The sequence below is a fragment of the Rhipicephalus sanguineus genome, chromosome 4, assembly GCF_013339695.2.
Source record: "Rhipicephalus sanguineus isolate Rsan-2018 chromosome 4, BIME_Rsan_1.4, whole genome shotgun sequence".
NCBI classification, from domain to species: Eukaryota; Metazoa; Arthropoda; class Arachnida; order Ixodida; family Ixodidae; genus Rhipicephalus; species Rhipicephalus sanguineus.
Genome location: NC_051179.1, coordinates 133,961,144 through 133,977,975, shown reverse-complemented (window position 1 = coordinate 133,977,975; position 16,832 = coordinate 133,961,144).

Here is a 16,832-nt window from a genome sequence, read left to right as displayed (position 1 = left end):
GCAGGGAGGGATGGCATGGGGTACGTCCTGCGTGCGCCATGACGTTGAGCACTTTTTCTTTTTTTTCGAATGCGTGGCTTACTTTCAGTGTGATTGCTAGCATGCGCGTGGGCATGCAGTGGCTTCCCGCGGTGGTAGCGGTAACTATGCAACTCACGATGCTCAAATCAGCCGATGGCTGTGAAATTGGGTATATGGGGCGGTCATTTGGGTATGTGGCATCATTTGTAGAAAGACGAGGGAACGAACCCTAGCTGACTTTGAAAATTAAATGTAAATTTGAGGCCGCGTGATGCACTATTGTGTTTGGCACGCATGTCCTCAGGAGCCTCGACTACCTATCGGTAGTGTTTTCTGACCATGCTGAAATAGTGTTGCAGGGCCCCTTTAAAGGGACACTAAAGGCAAGTATTAAGTTCACGTTGATCGTTGAAATAGTGGTCCAGAAACCTCGTAGTGCTACTTTTGTGCCAAGGAAGTGCTTATTTTGAAATAAAATCACGTTTTAGTGTTCAGCATCGCGTTAGCGCACTTCAAGTCACCCGCCTGAAAGCGGTATTTTGCGCGTCACAGTTGCCATGCCCAACGTTGCCCGCCTTTACTGCGCGGCGGCGTGCATTGGCAGTGTGCACCATTCGGGCATCCGGCAACATCACAAGCATGCGGTACTTTGTCGAACTTTCTGTCAAAGCAACTTTCACAAGCGTGCAAAACACACGCGGCAGTACGCGATACCGAAACTACCACCGAGACGCGACAGCGTGAGCGAAGCAGGGAGCCGGGCGAAGCGCAGTTCGGCGAAAACAGAACTTTTGAACCACGAGCGCCGTTCCCCATGGCAACGCCAAGAGGTTCTTTTTTCCATAAATCAAACAGAAACCAACAACCAGCATTTTATTACGTCTCTTGATGTACGGAAGGTTCTTTTTTTGTTGCAGCTAGTTTGATTACTAGTGATTAATTGTAGTCGGACTCTCCCACGTCATCGGGATCACTTCCAAAATGTCCCACTCGTGGTGCTCATCGTGTGATAAATTTAGCTTAATTTCTCAGTAAGTAGGGCACTGCTGTTGATAATACTGCCATTTTAGACGTTGTCATACATTGAGCTTTCACTCTGACATAAATTATTTGCCTTTAGTGTCCCTTTAGGTAGGAAAACACGTGTGCGAAAGAATTGCAAAAAGTAACCTAGCCATCTTATAGAGGTAGCTGCTACAGTAACCTCACAATTAAAATATTTGATACATACTGACTTCATATTTCTGTTTTCGAAAACATGGCTTTCTAGAAGGAGCCCTCACAAAGAGAGGCCAAGCTCCAAAAAGTTGATGCGCAGGAATCCCTGCACAGGAAAATTTTGGATGTTCACAAGGTGGGGGAATGCAAATTAAAATAATTTTTTTAAAATGCACGTTGACTACAGCAAGTGGAGCAAATGTGCTTACAAATTCTTTTTGTTACCATTTCTAGGAAAATGAAACTCTGTGTGATGATGATGATGAACTGAAAGTTTAAAAAGACAAATTCAAGAGTTAAAGTGCAGTGATGCAAAAAAAGATACGCAAATAAGGAGACTTAAGAGGGACCTGCGGGCAGCTGAAGAAAAAATCAACAGGCTCACAGAGGCCCTACTTGACAAGATGGGTAAGTACAGGATGCATTTCTTGGTACATCGTCACTAACAAAAACCTCATTGTAAATCTATTGCAAAGAATTGAAGCTGATAGGACATGCTGGAGAAAAAAAAATTTATCACAAGATTTCATGTATAGTAAAATAAAAAGTTGGTCGAGTTGGTGTTGGTTCATGATAAACAAAAGCCCGCGATAATACGGTACACAAAGAAGAAGCGCGTCGTCCCGTGTCCATCTTCTTCTTTGTGTACCATATTATCGCGCCCTTCTGTTTTTCATGTATAGTATGGAACATGTGATAATTACACTTGCCATCTGTTCCTGGCAAGCATACACATTATTCATTGGCTTTGAGCTCTCACTAACTCGGACATATTTATTAGCTGCACATGAAGTTATTTGGACGACTGTCTCAGCATGCTTAGAGTATCGCTTCTCTGTGCGTCACGAAAGCTGCGCAAGATGCCAACCAAAACAAAGTGCCAAAGTCTGCATTATAATCGTTGGCAAATGACAGGAAAGCAGAAACACTTCATGCCTGTTTGATCAAAAATTGAACAAAAATTTAACACTTCCGTGGAAGGGCCGCACCGCATCAAAATCGCAGAAAAAACGTGTGGCCCTTACACGAGTGCATACAGTATATTGTGCTCCCTTATGTGGTAAACAGTACGTTGGACAAACTGGTAGGTGCATTAACACACATTTACGCAAGAATAATTAGAACAATAAACACACTCGTAACCCTGGTAACCTAGCTACCCATTGCAGCAGTTGTCAATGTCAGCCAGATCTTGAATGCACCGCAGTTGTATCGTGGTATAGAGACACAAGGGAAACGGAGATCATCGAAGCCTTTACAATGCGCAACATCGGCAATGATTTGCGTGTTAGTGCGCCATCGATACATTTGACCGATGATGAAGTGTTACTAGTGTTTACAAAGAACTTTAAACACAAGACATGGACCGACTTGAGGCGTGACGTGGATGTTTCTTCTCTTGCTGTGTGCTTTGCACATGCTACCGGTGTCCTTCTTTCTCTCACCCTGTATATGGTCTTTTTTCATCAAATAAACAGTTGTTAGTGTTCTGTTAGTGTTCTGAGCTATTTTCTGTCCTTAACACATGAAATATTGCATAGTGGAAGTGTAGTATTGCACCAGGCATCAAAACATGTGAAGTGCGCAATATATGGTAGGTTTAAAGGCCCACCAATTACAAAGTGCATGGGCATAATTAATCATCATTATCAGCAACAACATCAACCAAGTATGCAGCTGCATGGATGCGTGCGTTGCCTTATGGACGCATAGTGGGCACTTCATCAATTCGCCAAGAGGAAGAATTATGGCACAGTGGGCCCTTTGCAACTGCACTAGCAGTAGACATTGTAGGACAGTTTGAAATGGCCAGTGTTATGCGCACAGACGTTCCTTTCCTTGCGGTGCGGTGTCCACTGAGAAGCAAAGCTAGGCTAGTGATTGAGAAGGCAATGTGAATGGGGCCCAATTACCCTATCGCATTATCCTCTTGAAGGTGAAGCTCAAGCGTCCTCCATGTTTTTTTGTGCATTTCTCGAGACACGTTTAATTTTTCTGTTTTTCTTGCGCATTTTTCATTTCCTCCAAAGCTCGGGGAGTGTCTCAAATGTATTAGTTTTCAGTAACCCACGTTTCTTCTTGGGATGCAGTGGTGTTGCCAGAACTAATGTGAGCTTTGTGTTCTTGAAACCAAATGCAGAGATTGCGCGCAATGACGCAATACCAGGCTCAAGTGATGCAGCTGTTGCTGCAGCAGATTTGCCCAGTCATGCAGCCAACACTGAGAGCTTTCGAGATACGGCCAGCCTTGGGGACATGGCCATGGACACGTCAGACCATGTCGTGGCTGAATATGTTCTAGAATCATCTATGGATGAAGGTATTGTCATTCATGTGTGCCTGCATGTGTAGTCTGTAATCACATATTTGTTACTTTTGCAGCATCGGGTCTTCCAAGAGAATTCATCCTTACTCCTTCGCACGAACATGGTATTTAAGTTTCATTTCATATATTTACTCTAAGGCCCTTGAAGGTGTATTAGAGAGGAGCGGAATATGTCAAGGGACATAATCACAGAGACCAGACTTGTATGTGTCTCGATCAGTGGTGGTGACAATAGAATGGGGAAGCTGATTATAGTCTTGAATGCTGGGACTCGCTGGAAACAATATAAAAAACAGGAACACACGGTGGCAAGGTATTCAATGGCTGGGTCGTACATCTCTAACTGGTCGCAATAAAGTAGTCGATGTTTAACTATTCGGTGCTAGGTTCGATACTGTCATGGGGTTATAACAGGGAAAAGCATAGCAGTCAAACTAGTAAAGACAGAACTCTTTATTGAGGGAGCCTGTAGATGCATCATCATGACCATGTGGTGGATGGATGCGTCATCATGACCATGTACCTTGCACCCAATTTGTCGAGTGGGAATATCAAGACATTCATTGACACGGCACTGTGTAATTATGAAAGTACAAGAATAGACCATTTGTGTTAGTTGGTGAACTGAATGTCGATATTACCGAAAAGAACAATGAGTGGTTAATACAACACATGGCAGCCAAACATGCTCTCACGTGCACGTCCTTTGATCATATGAAACCAACGACCACCCGAGGGACGTGTATAGACCTGGTATTTTCAAATTTCCAATTGCAACCCGTACAGAAACCGCTATCTCTTCATTTCACGGACCATAAGGCCGTGATAATGAAGGGACAACGCAAGCCAAGCATCATGCAATTAAGAAAAATAAAAGTCTGATGTTTGTAATATACGCACAGTGTTTTCACTTTTGTATGATGATTGATGGGGCGTTACACAGGAGATTCGCGGTTTACGGATGATTCCCTCCGGAGCTTCGCCCCACTCATCATCATTCACCACGTGGATATGCTGTGATTTTTTTACAATAAAGTTTTTTTTTCTCTCTCTCTCTCTCTCTCAAAACTGCAGCGCTTCGACTGACCCCTCCACGACTCCTACCACGTGGTGGCGTTCGACGCATTGTTTACCTGTTCCACATCGCGAGTGGGTACAGAAATATGCCACTTTTTAGTGCGCCTCTCAATGACAGTTTTGACACCGAAGCAAAATCTGGGAGCGTTCCTTTAAACCGCGTCCTTCGGGTAATCTCGATGGTGATACGGCGCACGCTGAAAGCACCTCAGAGCTCTGCGTACCGCCAATGGGAAATGGTATATATGTATACAGCTCGCCGTTATTACTCCAAGGACCGGATGGCGCGTAGCCTAGATGTCTAACGCGCTGCGCTGCGCAGCGAGGGTTAGCGCGCTGAAAGCCCAGTGTCGCGCTAGGGAAATTTTTAGGGGCGAAGCTCCTTAAGGCGGCACCCGTTCGTCCCTCGTCGTGCTCGTAGTAGTGAGTAACAAGTCTTACCCTTTGACATCCAAGGTGGTGCCGGTGGGAGATTTCTCCTGTGCGTTGTTGAACAATGAAAAATTCGCAGCGTGCGCGTTAACTAAAAGCCGAATTCTTCTGCCTCTGTAGAAGTGTAAGTGTTAGCTAAAAACCGACTTCTTCTGTCTCTCATTCCCATTAGCAGCCATTGTTTACCTCCAAGGTAGTGCCTGGTGAGATTTCTCCTGTGCGTGATTAAACAATAAAAATTTTGTTCAAAACGCCGTTGATTGATGAAATAAACCAACGAAAGACGCCAGATTTTTTGTAAAAACAAATCGAAAGAACGCCAGATGTTTCTAAAGCAAAACGAAAAAGACGCCAGCTGCTTAACGAAAGACGCAAGGTGTTTTCTAAAGCAATGGTTTTCTAAACAATGAAAATTCACAGCGTACATGTAAAATTAAAGTGAGCTGCAAGTCGTCATAACTCATCGAACCTTTAGTATAAACGCGCCCGATCTCACGTCGGTGATGATGTACTGGGCAGAATTCACGGAAGATTCACGGTTTACCGATGAACCTCCGCAGCTTCGCCCACTCATCATCATTCACTCCGTGGATATGCTGTGATTTTTTCTTGTGACTAATTTTTATTGCTTGCATTTATTTATATATACACACATATAAACATCTGGGACATGACGGCGGCTGCAACGGCGACGGCAAAAACCCGCCAAGAGTGTCTATATAAGTGCTATCGCAATAAAACAGTGCAGTTGGAACAACTGACACTAAAATTAAGAATTTGGGATGGGCGAAGCATGTAGAGAAGGGTGTTACAGCTCCACTAACGTGAAACCTGTGGAAGGATGCAGCATCCAGTGTGCGCCGGTGTTTCCCACAAGATCACTGCTAATGGGCAATGTGCGACAGAAGAGAGATTAGCCGCAGAGACCTCCAGTCCACTTTTGGTTAATGTGCACGCTGCGAATCTTTATTGTTCAATTACGCACAGAAGAAATCTCTCATGGTACTGCATTGCGGGTCAAGATTCAGTGCCTATATATACGCAGTGGCCGGTGAATGGTTGTGCAGCGCGAGCAGCCGGTTTTTTTCAGTCAAGAAACTCGCTAGCAGACGCTGCCTGCGTCGGCGTTGTCTCTCGCGGGCGAGTGCGCGTTCTCGTTCCTTGCGAGTTGGTAGTTCAGCGTTCATGCAGAAAAAGCGTTTCCATGGTCAACGCGCGCCGTTCGCTCCCTCTGGCCAGACGGCGAGCGCTGAGGCCGTGGCGCCCTCCCTTGCGCTCAAGCAAATGGAAAGTCCCGATAGCAGACGAGCATGAACGATGTACGCCGACACGCCCAGACCTTAAGATGCTTTGCCCCTAAAACCCACCACCTACAGCCGCAACTCGAGCCCCGGTCTTTTAGCACTTTCAGCCCTGCATTTTTTATTTTGGTCGGGGAGATTTCTTGTGTTCGTTTTCCTAATAGTTCTGACCTCAGAAGACCACAAACGAAAAATTGAGCCAGTGGTGCAAGTATTAATGGATTTACGGACATGACATCAAATTAGGTCATCAGGGCTCAGCGGTTGTGAAATGAGAAAAATGGCATCTTTTTTCCCGCTATTCACTAGAGTACACAAAATGTGAACCACGCCTCATTTTTCAATGTGATACTCATTGAAACAGCTTCGGTACGTCGACCCGAAAATTGCGCTTAGCCGCCTCAGCTGACCCGCCTCGGCGTCACCCATGACTTCGGTCAAGCTTCTTCTTCTTTGTGGCTCCCAGTTCTGCAAGCATGTCACCATTTTGGTGCCAAACGCAGTGGGGATCATTGAAGAAGTATTCCCCCAAAATAGCGAGTTTTGGTTTCATTTCCGAGGTGCTAGAGGAAATGTTGTGTCATGGTGTCAATTGACACCGCCAGGGCCGAAAGGGTTAATTGGGAAGCGCGCATTTCATACCTCTGCAAAACTTTGGTAGATCCGCGTGCAGCTCTTAAACGATGGTACATTGCACGCTACCGAAAGCAGCGCCATAGGCGGCTTTACCCTCTTTTGGCTTCACTTTTTGTGCATTGGTGCTACGGCAATTGCGAGCGATACTCCTCTTCTATCACACTGTAACAAAAGTAAAACGTGTCCAAATTGAGGTTGGTACAGATTTGTTACGTGTTTCGCACAAAACACCAGTGAATCCGAAGGGCTTGTTCATACATCGCTTCGCGCACTAGAGGTCTGTTGGCGCTATAGGCTCGTTATACGCAAAGCGGCGCCATTCTTTGAGCTTTGCTTGCCGCAGGGTGCCCTACTGGCCAACGCCTTTTCCGAAAGTAGAACTATTTTAACCCTGGGCTGAAATTGCTGCGGCAGAGAATTGACTAATTTGGACGCCTTCAGCAAATGCGTGCGATAGATTATGGTACTCCGTAATGTGAAATTTGAGGCCGGCAGTACTGTTTTGATTCTGTGATGTGCGGGGCAATGAATTTGAGACATGCATGCGTTTCTGTTTTTGTAGCGGCGATGATTTTTTGCTTGGGCGGCGCTGAAAAGCAGGGTGCATTCGGCAAAGATGCCTTACACTTGCTTAAGCAGCGCTGACTTCTTGATTCTGGCGTCGGCGCCTCTTAGCCTTTAATCTAGCAGCTTGTTTAGCATAGCGGAAGCTAAGATTCTTTTGGCATTTTGTCGCTCAGTGTCCAAAAGTACAGTCGGAAACTATCGTCACGTGGTTGAGATGGTAAAGGAAGCAGAACACCACACGTAAGTATGAAACACTTTATTGGGCGAACTTAAGTGTCCAGAAAGAAATGAAGTGACACAGCCAGTGCAACAATAGCCTCGAGCAAATAGTCGTTCATCGGTTATCAAAAAGCTTGCTTACTGCTCAATGTGTCAGCTTGTTTACATGTGTCACAGTACAGCCTACTGGAAATCCCAGCACCGCCTATCATAAAACTTATTATGGGAATTCTGGAAATGCTTATGATTACGTTACGAAATACGGTGTACAGAGTGGTCCACTTCCACCTTAAACACCGCACCGTGCGGCCAGCGCTCAACAGAGCGCCGCTCGCGGGCGTTTGGGTAGCCTACACTTACAGCAGCTGAACTTATACCAGGTAATCAGTGCACCAAAGAAGCGCTGCTGACAAATTCTTAGTTCGGTATACATGCGCTGAATGAAGCTTCCCTTTTTATCGCTAGGTGAGCACGACGCGGAGACCTTTCTGTGAGCCTTCAATTCGCAGCGCACTCAAACTTGCCTTTGTTTATTGTCGACTTTGTGTCGCCAAACAATTGTGATGAAACAATTGTGTGAGTCGCGGGAATATTCTAACTGTTCGGCACAAAGCAGCTGAGTAGCTTAGTTCTTAAAGTGTCAGCGCGGCTTCGCGATCTTACTCATGCACGGGCGGAGGCTTATTGCGCGTGAGATCACATGCAGAAAAGAAAATAAACACTAGGAGCAAGAGCAGCACGGAACGAGGCGCAATCGCTGTGCTTCTCGAGAACCATGGCGGATTCTCGAGTTACACGACCATGGCAAGAACAAAGTTAGCTTCACCGTAAAGCAAGCGCGATTCGGCGGAGCCACCACGCGTTAGCAAAGGACTCGGCGAAGGCCCCATCTACAGCTGTCACTGCGCTTGCGCGCTAGTTCCCCAAGCGCCCGCGAGAGGCGCTCCGCGGAGCGCTAGCCGCAGAGTGCGGTGTTTAAGGTGGAGGTCGCCTCTGTACATCCTCGCAATTTTATTGCGATAGCAATTATATGGACAGTCTCGGCTGGATTTTGCCGTCGCCGTCACGTCGCCGCCGTCATGCACCGTATATGTATAAGTATGTATATATATATAAAGGCCCCAAAGAAAAATAACTCAGAAAAATGCTTCCGAAGCGCGGAATCGAACCAGGGACTTCTTGCTCCGCAGCGAGCGGCGCTATCCACTACGCCACGAAACGCAGATCCTCCACATAGCTAACGGCGAGCGTTATATACACACCATTTAGCGCTGGACGGACTCAGAGACCAGAAGGCGATAATAAGCGTTTCTTCATTACCAGCGAGGTGGCGCTAGGAGCCCGACGGGCGCATTTAAAAGTCGTCGGCGAGCTCGCTCGCTTCTTCTTATATTTGCGCATGGGAGAACCTTGCCCTTCCGCTGTCTGCTCGCGCGGTTTTCTCGTGGCGCGGGGTAGAGGAATGTTTCACGCTTTCACCGTGATGTCCGCGCTCATGTTACGGCGCGTACGAATGTCACTCGAGCTCAGGGACGCCGCTAAACGAACAAACAGAAGATGAGCGCGAACTATCAAGTGTCACAGCTCGACACTTGAAGCGCGCTAGTTTCCTTCGCTGCTTCGGCCGTCTTTGCAACAGAAGCGCTGTTCAAACTGAGAGTATCCATTGGCGAGCCTCACTTCGTATAGCCTTAGTTCCTTGCTATCGCATTCATTGCTTCGCCCTTGCGGCGAAACTGTGACTTTTTTTAACAGTACTGCGGGAGCGCTGAGCGCGAAATATGGCAGCGTCTAATCTTCTGGAAAGGTAACAAGATCTCCCGACGATGCACAGGCACAAGAAGCTCACTGAACTGCTAGCGCCGTCTGCTACGCCGTTTACTCCAACACATCTTTAAGTCATCTTAGGCAAATGACGCCGTAGAACGCAGCACAACGGAGAAATGGTATGCGCAGGCGCGCAACGCGCAGCTAGTGTAAGTGCCCTCGGCTGGTTCTTGCCGTCGCACATATATATATATATATATATATATATATATATATATATATATATATATATATATATATATATATATATATATATATATATATATATATATATAGAAGAGAAAATACACAACTAAGCGGTTATCTTAATTTTATTTACCAACGGTTTCGACCGGAGGACAGGTCTTCGTCAGGGCTTATGAGCAAATACAGCGCTCTGCGAACATTCAAAATCGTCGTGGTCACTCTTAGTTGAAGGAAGGAAAGGGAGGAAATAATAAATCAGTCAAGTTGACAGCGGTGACGTATAGTGTGTCAAATAGTTCCTCTCGGCTCATTCGCTGAAGCAAGCAAAGAAGAGAATGGGGAAATAAGCGCCGTTTCGGCAGAGTAGAGCAGGTGCCGTAGATGCGGGCGGGAAAAAAAATAAATAATAGAAATGGCAGAAGGGCAGCAAAACGCAGAGCGCGGCTTCCGCGGCGCGCCTTTGAAGGTCGCGGGGGGCATTGTTGCTTTGCTCGAGTGGCAGCAATTACTTGCCGCGACGGGTGCATCCGTGGCAGAGCAAGCCCCGATCCCGCGCCTTTTGCGGTCACTTCCAGAGGGGAAAAGGGGGGGGGGGGGTCGGTGTTCTTTGTCGCTTACCCGTTGCGTGTGTGCGGGGGCACAGATTGTGCCTGCGCACGAGGCCGTTTGTGAACTACACGTTAACCCTCGTGTCTGTGTCGAAGTGGCGGCGTGAGTACAAGAATCCTGCCCTGTTAGCGCGGCTCCCCGAGGCGCCTGTGGTTGAAAAGATGTAGTGCGTGTCAGCCTATCCGATTTAAAAAATGAATTAATAAGTTAAGAAAGAAAGGAAGAAAATTAGAATAAAACGAATAAAACGTTGCAAAAATATAATAATAAAAAGGCAAAGGAAAAGGTGTGGGAAAGGCATACATTGAATACTGAAAAGTCGGGAGAAAATAAAAAACAAGAACATGTCAACAAAAAAGCACATAAGTACAGAATATGCAAAGGTCTCCGGTCGGTCCGCTCCCCCAGATACTTGTGCGATACTCCATTTTAACATACAGCACGAATTACAACGGTCAGGATTCATTTCCCGTCTACTAACTCTTGCATGACCGAAGAAACGAGAGGTCCCCCATGTTTTCATTTATGCCGTGGACTCTTTGTTCCCGTTCACGAGCACTGCGGAAGCCTGACCGCTGTAATTCGTGCTGTATGTTAAAATGGAGTATTGAACAAGTATCTGTGGGAGCGGATCGACCGGAGACCTTTGCATATTCTGTACTTATGTGCTTTTTTGTTGACATGTTCTTCTTTTTTTATTTTCTCCCGACTTTTCAGTATTCAATTACTGAATTACTCTGTGTAACATGACTGTCATGCCACGAGTCCCAAATGTGCGCGCTTTAATCTATGTCGACTGCGTGTGACCGCTATCCTATGAGGTCATTCTTGCAATCGATAAGTTCCTTGAAACTATCTAACTTAAGCGTGTTTATAAGAAAACCCACCACGATGTACTTGTTACTTTGACAAAGTCTGGTCCACCAAAGAAAAATATTTCAGCAAAAGTTTCTCCTAAGCGCGGAATTGAACGGGCGACCTATCGCTGCGCAGTGCGCAGCGTCAGACGGATACGCCACGAGACGTACGTCTTTCTGCATGCTAACGGCGACCTATTTATATACGCCCGTTACTTCAGCCTGCTTTCTTGGTCACCAGCGAGATGGCGCGAAGGACGCGAGGGGCGCGCTTTAAAGGTCGGCGCCCTACGCGCTGCGATGAGCGCGCGCCTCATGGCTCGCAAGGTGCACATTACCCCACAGGCCATGGTCGCCTGCGCGCGCGCTTACCTAGTCAGGGGGGTGGTTGGTATATGTAATGCTTCACCGCGATGTGTGTGCTGAAGTTACAGAGCGTACGAAGGTCACTTCGCTCGCTGCAGCGGCCACGTGTGGGAAAGGAGCGCGCTGTTTAAACCGAAAGAAATAACAACTGTGACAGTTGTTAGTTCGCGCTCGTCTTGTGTATACCTGTGCGTTCGTTTCGTGCGTCTGTCTACGTGTTTGGGTAGCGCGCTTTAATTGTCCAACTGTGACATAAGTTAGTTGGCGCTCATCCTGTGTGGCTTCTTTTCGTGCGTCCTTTGCGCTTGAGCGACGCGCTAGAAATTTCGAGCTGCTTTTCGTGCTTCGCGTTACATTCCAATTTGTTGCTATCACATTCATTGCTTCGCCGTTGCGGCGAAACTGTGACTTTTTTTATGAATGTCATACACATCCACCTGGAAAGCGTGAGCGTCGAGGAGGCCGAGACAGGCCCAGAGACGTCGCCCTTGTTGGGCATCGATGTAGCAGACAGTGCTCGCAGTTCAGTGTGCTTTTTGCGATCGCGCATCATCAGCAGATCTCGTTACTTTTCGAGAATTATAGACGCTGACATATCCCGCACTGTTAAAAGGTTGTGCGTACATGCTGGTAACAATGGTGGGCAACGTGGGACACTTTAAAGAAGTGACACACTCAGTGCAGCGATAGCCTGGAGCACAATCGCAGCGCACTTAGTGAAGCGATAGCCTCAAGCGTAGTCTCGGGCGTCAGCAGTGAGGCGAAGCCACTAGTAGTTTTCTTGTAACCTCGATAGCGTGTTAGTCGTAATGCAAATCTCACAGAACCTCTCGCCATAATGCTGAAGCTATGCCGACGAGGTAGATGGCTTGCATTAGCCAGTTCTTCCTTACGTGAACGTCCTTTAGCAAGAAAAACGACGCAAGTCATCGCCTGAATACCTCCGGAACAACGGCTGTCTTGCCCTCGACGTATTCCACATGTTCCCTGAGTTCCGAGTCAGCTCGCTGTCGTTAAGCGAATTTGGCGGCACCCACAAGCAGTCATCGTCCTCGTCAACGTGCGGCGGCCTGCTGACGGGTGCGCGAGCCAGGCAGTCGGCGTCACAGTGATTTCGTCCGGACATGTAAACAACGGTAATGTCGAATTCTTCAAGTCTCAGACTCCACCGTGCGAGGCGACCTAAAGGTTCAAGGGAGGGCCTGCCGCAGAAGTAAGGGCGAAACATTGTTGTAACCCAGATGATGGCACGGCACTCCTTTTCTGTTCTGGACTGGAGTAGTTGGCTTCGGCCTTGGATAGCGACCGGATAGCATAACTGATAACCCTTCCTTGTCCGTCAGTTCCCTGCGCAAGGACGGTGCCGAGTCCAAGTGCATCGGTGTGGACTTTCTTATCGTCGTATTCGTCAAAATTTGCAAGTATCGGAGGCGTTTGCAGGCGTTGTTTCAGTTCTTGAACTAATTCAACTTGCCCCATTTCCCACTCGAATTCCACGTCGGTCCTAGTGAAGTGCGTTAGTTGGTCGACGATCCGTGAAAATTCCTTGACGAACCACCTGTAATAGACAACAAGCCGAGAAATATGCGTACAGCATTCTTGCCACTGCGCTGCATTCTTGCCAAGGCAGCGATTGCAGCTTTTTTCCGCGCGTCTGGGCCAGGGGCCGGATAGTTTTATATTTCCAACGTACGCAGCAATAATATGGTGCAATTATGTGTAGAAATAAAATGTGCTCTTCAATATTTCCTTTTGTTGACACCCTATCAATTTATTTCGTCGCTTCATTCGTTGCGCCGACAAGCGGCGCTTTCGTTCTTATCTGTTCTGCTGTCATTCTGTTCGTCTGCTCCTGCCGCTTTCACTGTGTGCACGTGTAGAATGCTTCTAATATGGCCTGAAGTTGAAAATTTTGTTGTCTGTGAGCGCGAATGTGCTCAGAATATCAGATGAACTAACATAAGGACACAAGGCGTGTTGCGTTGCTTTGTGGTGCGACAACTCTAGGAGAAACAACACAGCTAAGTTTTCCCGTTTCCCAGCGGACGACAGGTAAGCAGACTTTTTTATTCGGCGTTGCGCTGAAGCAAGCGCTATCCTTATCAATAGAGCTACAGGACGAACAAAAAAATTTGCCCCTGTTGCTTTACATTGCTTTTTTTGTACAGCTGATCTTTTAGTATTGTTAAGCATGTGAAGCTACTTGTCGACAGCTTCTCATGAGCCAATTGATGCCAGCTGAGGCGCAGACAAAAAAAAAACGCCAGGCCTGCGCTGAAACCGCAGCACAGTCACAGCGAAAGCTGGAAGAGCGGCGTTTCAAGAGCCCGTTGTAAGCTCTCTTGGGGCTACAATACAAGTACACTAGAAAGGTACCCACTACGCCATAAATCAAATTTTCGTGAAGTTGGGAAGCGCCTACTAAGCCATTATTCGTCATTCTGCGGAGTGCGAGGCACCAGCTACACGTCTGTAAGGGATTATGTGCACTTTTGTTGACGCGACGACTGATGACGATGAAGAATTACGGCTCAGCCCTTTGTAATGGGTTGGAAGCTTTAAACGGCCCAACAGTTATGTAATTTGCACTGGGTGACGCCCGGTCGCTATTTCCCTCTGCCGTCATGCTGTATAACATACGCTGACGTGGGAGAGAGACGGGGGAGGGGTGCGAAGAACTTTACTGAGACCCCGAGGAAATGGATCATGCGCTTATGGGCTTCCTTGGCAACCAACACAAGTGCACTTGCGAGGAACCCACTACGCTATAAATCATTGTAATTTTTGAGAAGTAGGGCAGCAGGCACTGTGCCATTTTTCGTCATTCTACGGAGAGCCGTGCTATCTGCTAAACGCATGCAAGGCATTATGCGCACTTTGTTGATGCTGTGCCTGATGACGACGAAGAATTATGGCAGAGACCTTTGTAATGGGTTGGAAGCAATCAACAACCTACTCGTTGCGCAATTCGCATTGTGTGACGCCTGGTTATAGAATTCGCGTTGTGCGACGCTTGGTGCTTATTTTACTCTTCTACCACGCTATATTGCATATGCTAATGTGGTTCGTTCCCGACACGAAGCCTGTATAGGACCTTTTTGCAAAGCAGTTTCAACCACCGGCATGGCTCAGAGGTTGAATACTGGGATCACACGCAGAGGACCCAGGTTCGAACCTCGTTCCATCCTGGAATTTTTTCTTATTTCGTTTTTTTTTTCTTATTTCGAGCGATACTGGTTACGGGCGGCGGCGGCGGCGGCGGCGGCGGCGGACAACTACGGCGCCAAAAACGGCCGGTGAAATGATCTCATTACAGCTTTCGCTGTAAAAGTTCGCTACGGTATCGGGTCGGTTAGTGGTTTTTCTCTCTTTTTTTCACTAGAATAAAGCTTGCAAATTAGATCTGCCGAGATGTGCTTAAACGCTTCCTCGAGGAACGGGTTTGACTTCAGCACATTCCAGCGACCACTTTCTTGTAGTGACGTTACCACCTTTGAATGTTTAATAACACGACAGAAGCCACCAAAATCATCTACGTAGCAGTGACCACTTGCCTTCCTTAGGAGAAGTTCGAGTTACCTGCGCGACGGCCGAGCTGCGCTTCACTTTTCAACCTGCGCTAAGACACATTTTTCTTTTTGTCTTTTTTTCGCAGTCACAATATTTGTTTCGCTTTATGTGTTCTTTATTGAATCCATGGTGATATTTCTTCCATTTTCTATGCGTGGCGTATGGCGGAATTACCCCAAAAGGGGAGACCTCGCGGGGCTTCCATCAAAGCAAATTTATGTACATCGGCTACCGCCTCTGCTCGGACCACTTCACCGAATGTGCTTACGCCGACTATGCCAGAACACGGCTGTTGTTGACGGCTGCTCCCAGAATTGCAGTGGAATTGGTGTCCCTGATCAATGAAGGTAAGAAAACAAGTTATTAGCGGTTGCGACTACCTTTGCGTCTGTAGTTCATTTTCGCACACCTTATTATGTAACGCATAATTCAATTGCCATATTTAAGCGTGAGTTCAGGGTGTGTCCTTTATTGAATTTTATGCTACCACCTCAAATTACAATTACCTTTCTTCGTTGACTACCTAAGCATGACTTATATGTATACTATTTTCAAGGACCCTCCTGGGCTGAAGCCACGGCTGCTTCGGCTCAAGACCACCTGGGCCAAAACAGGCGTAGCCGCCGTGGCATGTATGCACAGGCCGGCTTGTTGCGTTTGAGAATTAAGGTATGGGCGCTCACTTTCGCTTGTGTAGTGGACTAGAAAGCTAGCGGCGAAAGGTTGATGAACCAAATGCCGGTTACGGCGCAAAAGTTAACAGTATGGAGAACATTGTTTTTGTTTTTTTTTTTTCATGTCGTCTGCTACGGCTACGCGTGACGTTACGCCGCGAAATTTCTTCCGTGTACTCCCAGAAATTGTGTGATTTTCGTTTTTTTTAGCAGCGGTACTGTTTAAGTTCGGATCATACCCGTGTCATCGCGAAAAAAAAAATCACTATGATCATGAACCATCACGCGCTCTCTCCGTGCTCTTCTTCATCTCGTGCTTCGCTGCCAGAACACGAGCGCCGACTTGCCTGGCGTGGCATGGAATAACTCTAGTGGGCGAGAGAACGACCACAGAGGGAGAGAAGTGGAGAGAAAAAACGGGAACGAATGAGAGAAATTAAGCTCGGAAAACTCCGTTAGTCGTGAACAAAAATTGCCATCATCATTTACTGGCACGGGCTCTCTTCCTCCTCAACTTCCTCTTCCGCTTCGCTCCCATAACAGGCGCGTAAATTTTTCCGGCGTCCGATGCAAGAATTCTGTTGGCAGACAGAACGAGTACAGTGAGATAGAAGAAAGACAGAGAGAAAAAGATAGGAAGAAAGAGAATAGAGAGAAAGAAAGAGAGCAAGAAATATATAGAGAGAAATAGATGTAATGAACGAGGATTCAAGAAAAAAAGAGACAGGAACGAAAGAAGAGAAAAAGGAGGATAATAATAAAGAGAAACCTAGAACGCAGCCCAGCTCCGCACTTCCTTCAGGCGCACTAGTGCGCACCATTAGTGCGAAGCTACCTTAATTTTTTTTATTGGTCAATCATGTGCTGTGCATAGTGTTCCTGATTGCTGGCGCAGCTAAATATGCGAATGTTTTCTCTTCATCTGTAATGAAATGTTACCCGTAAC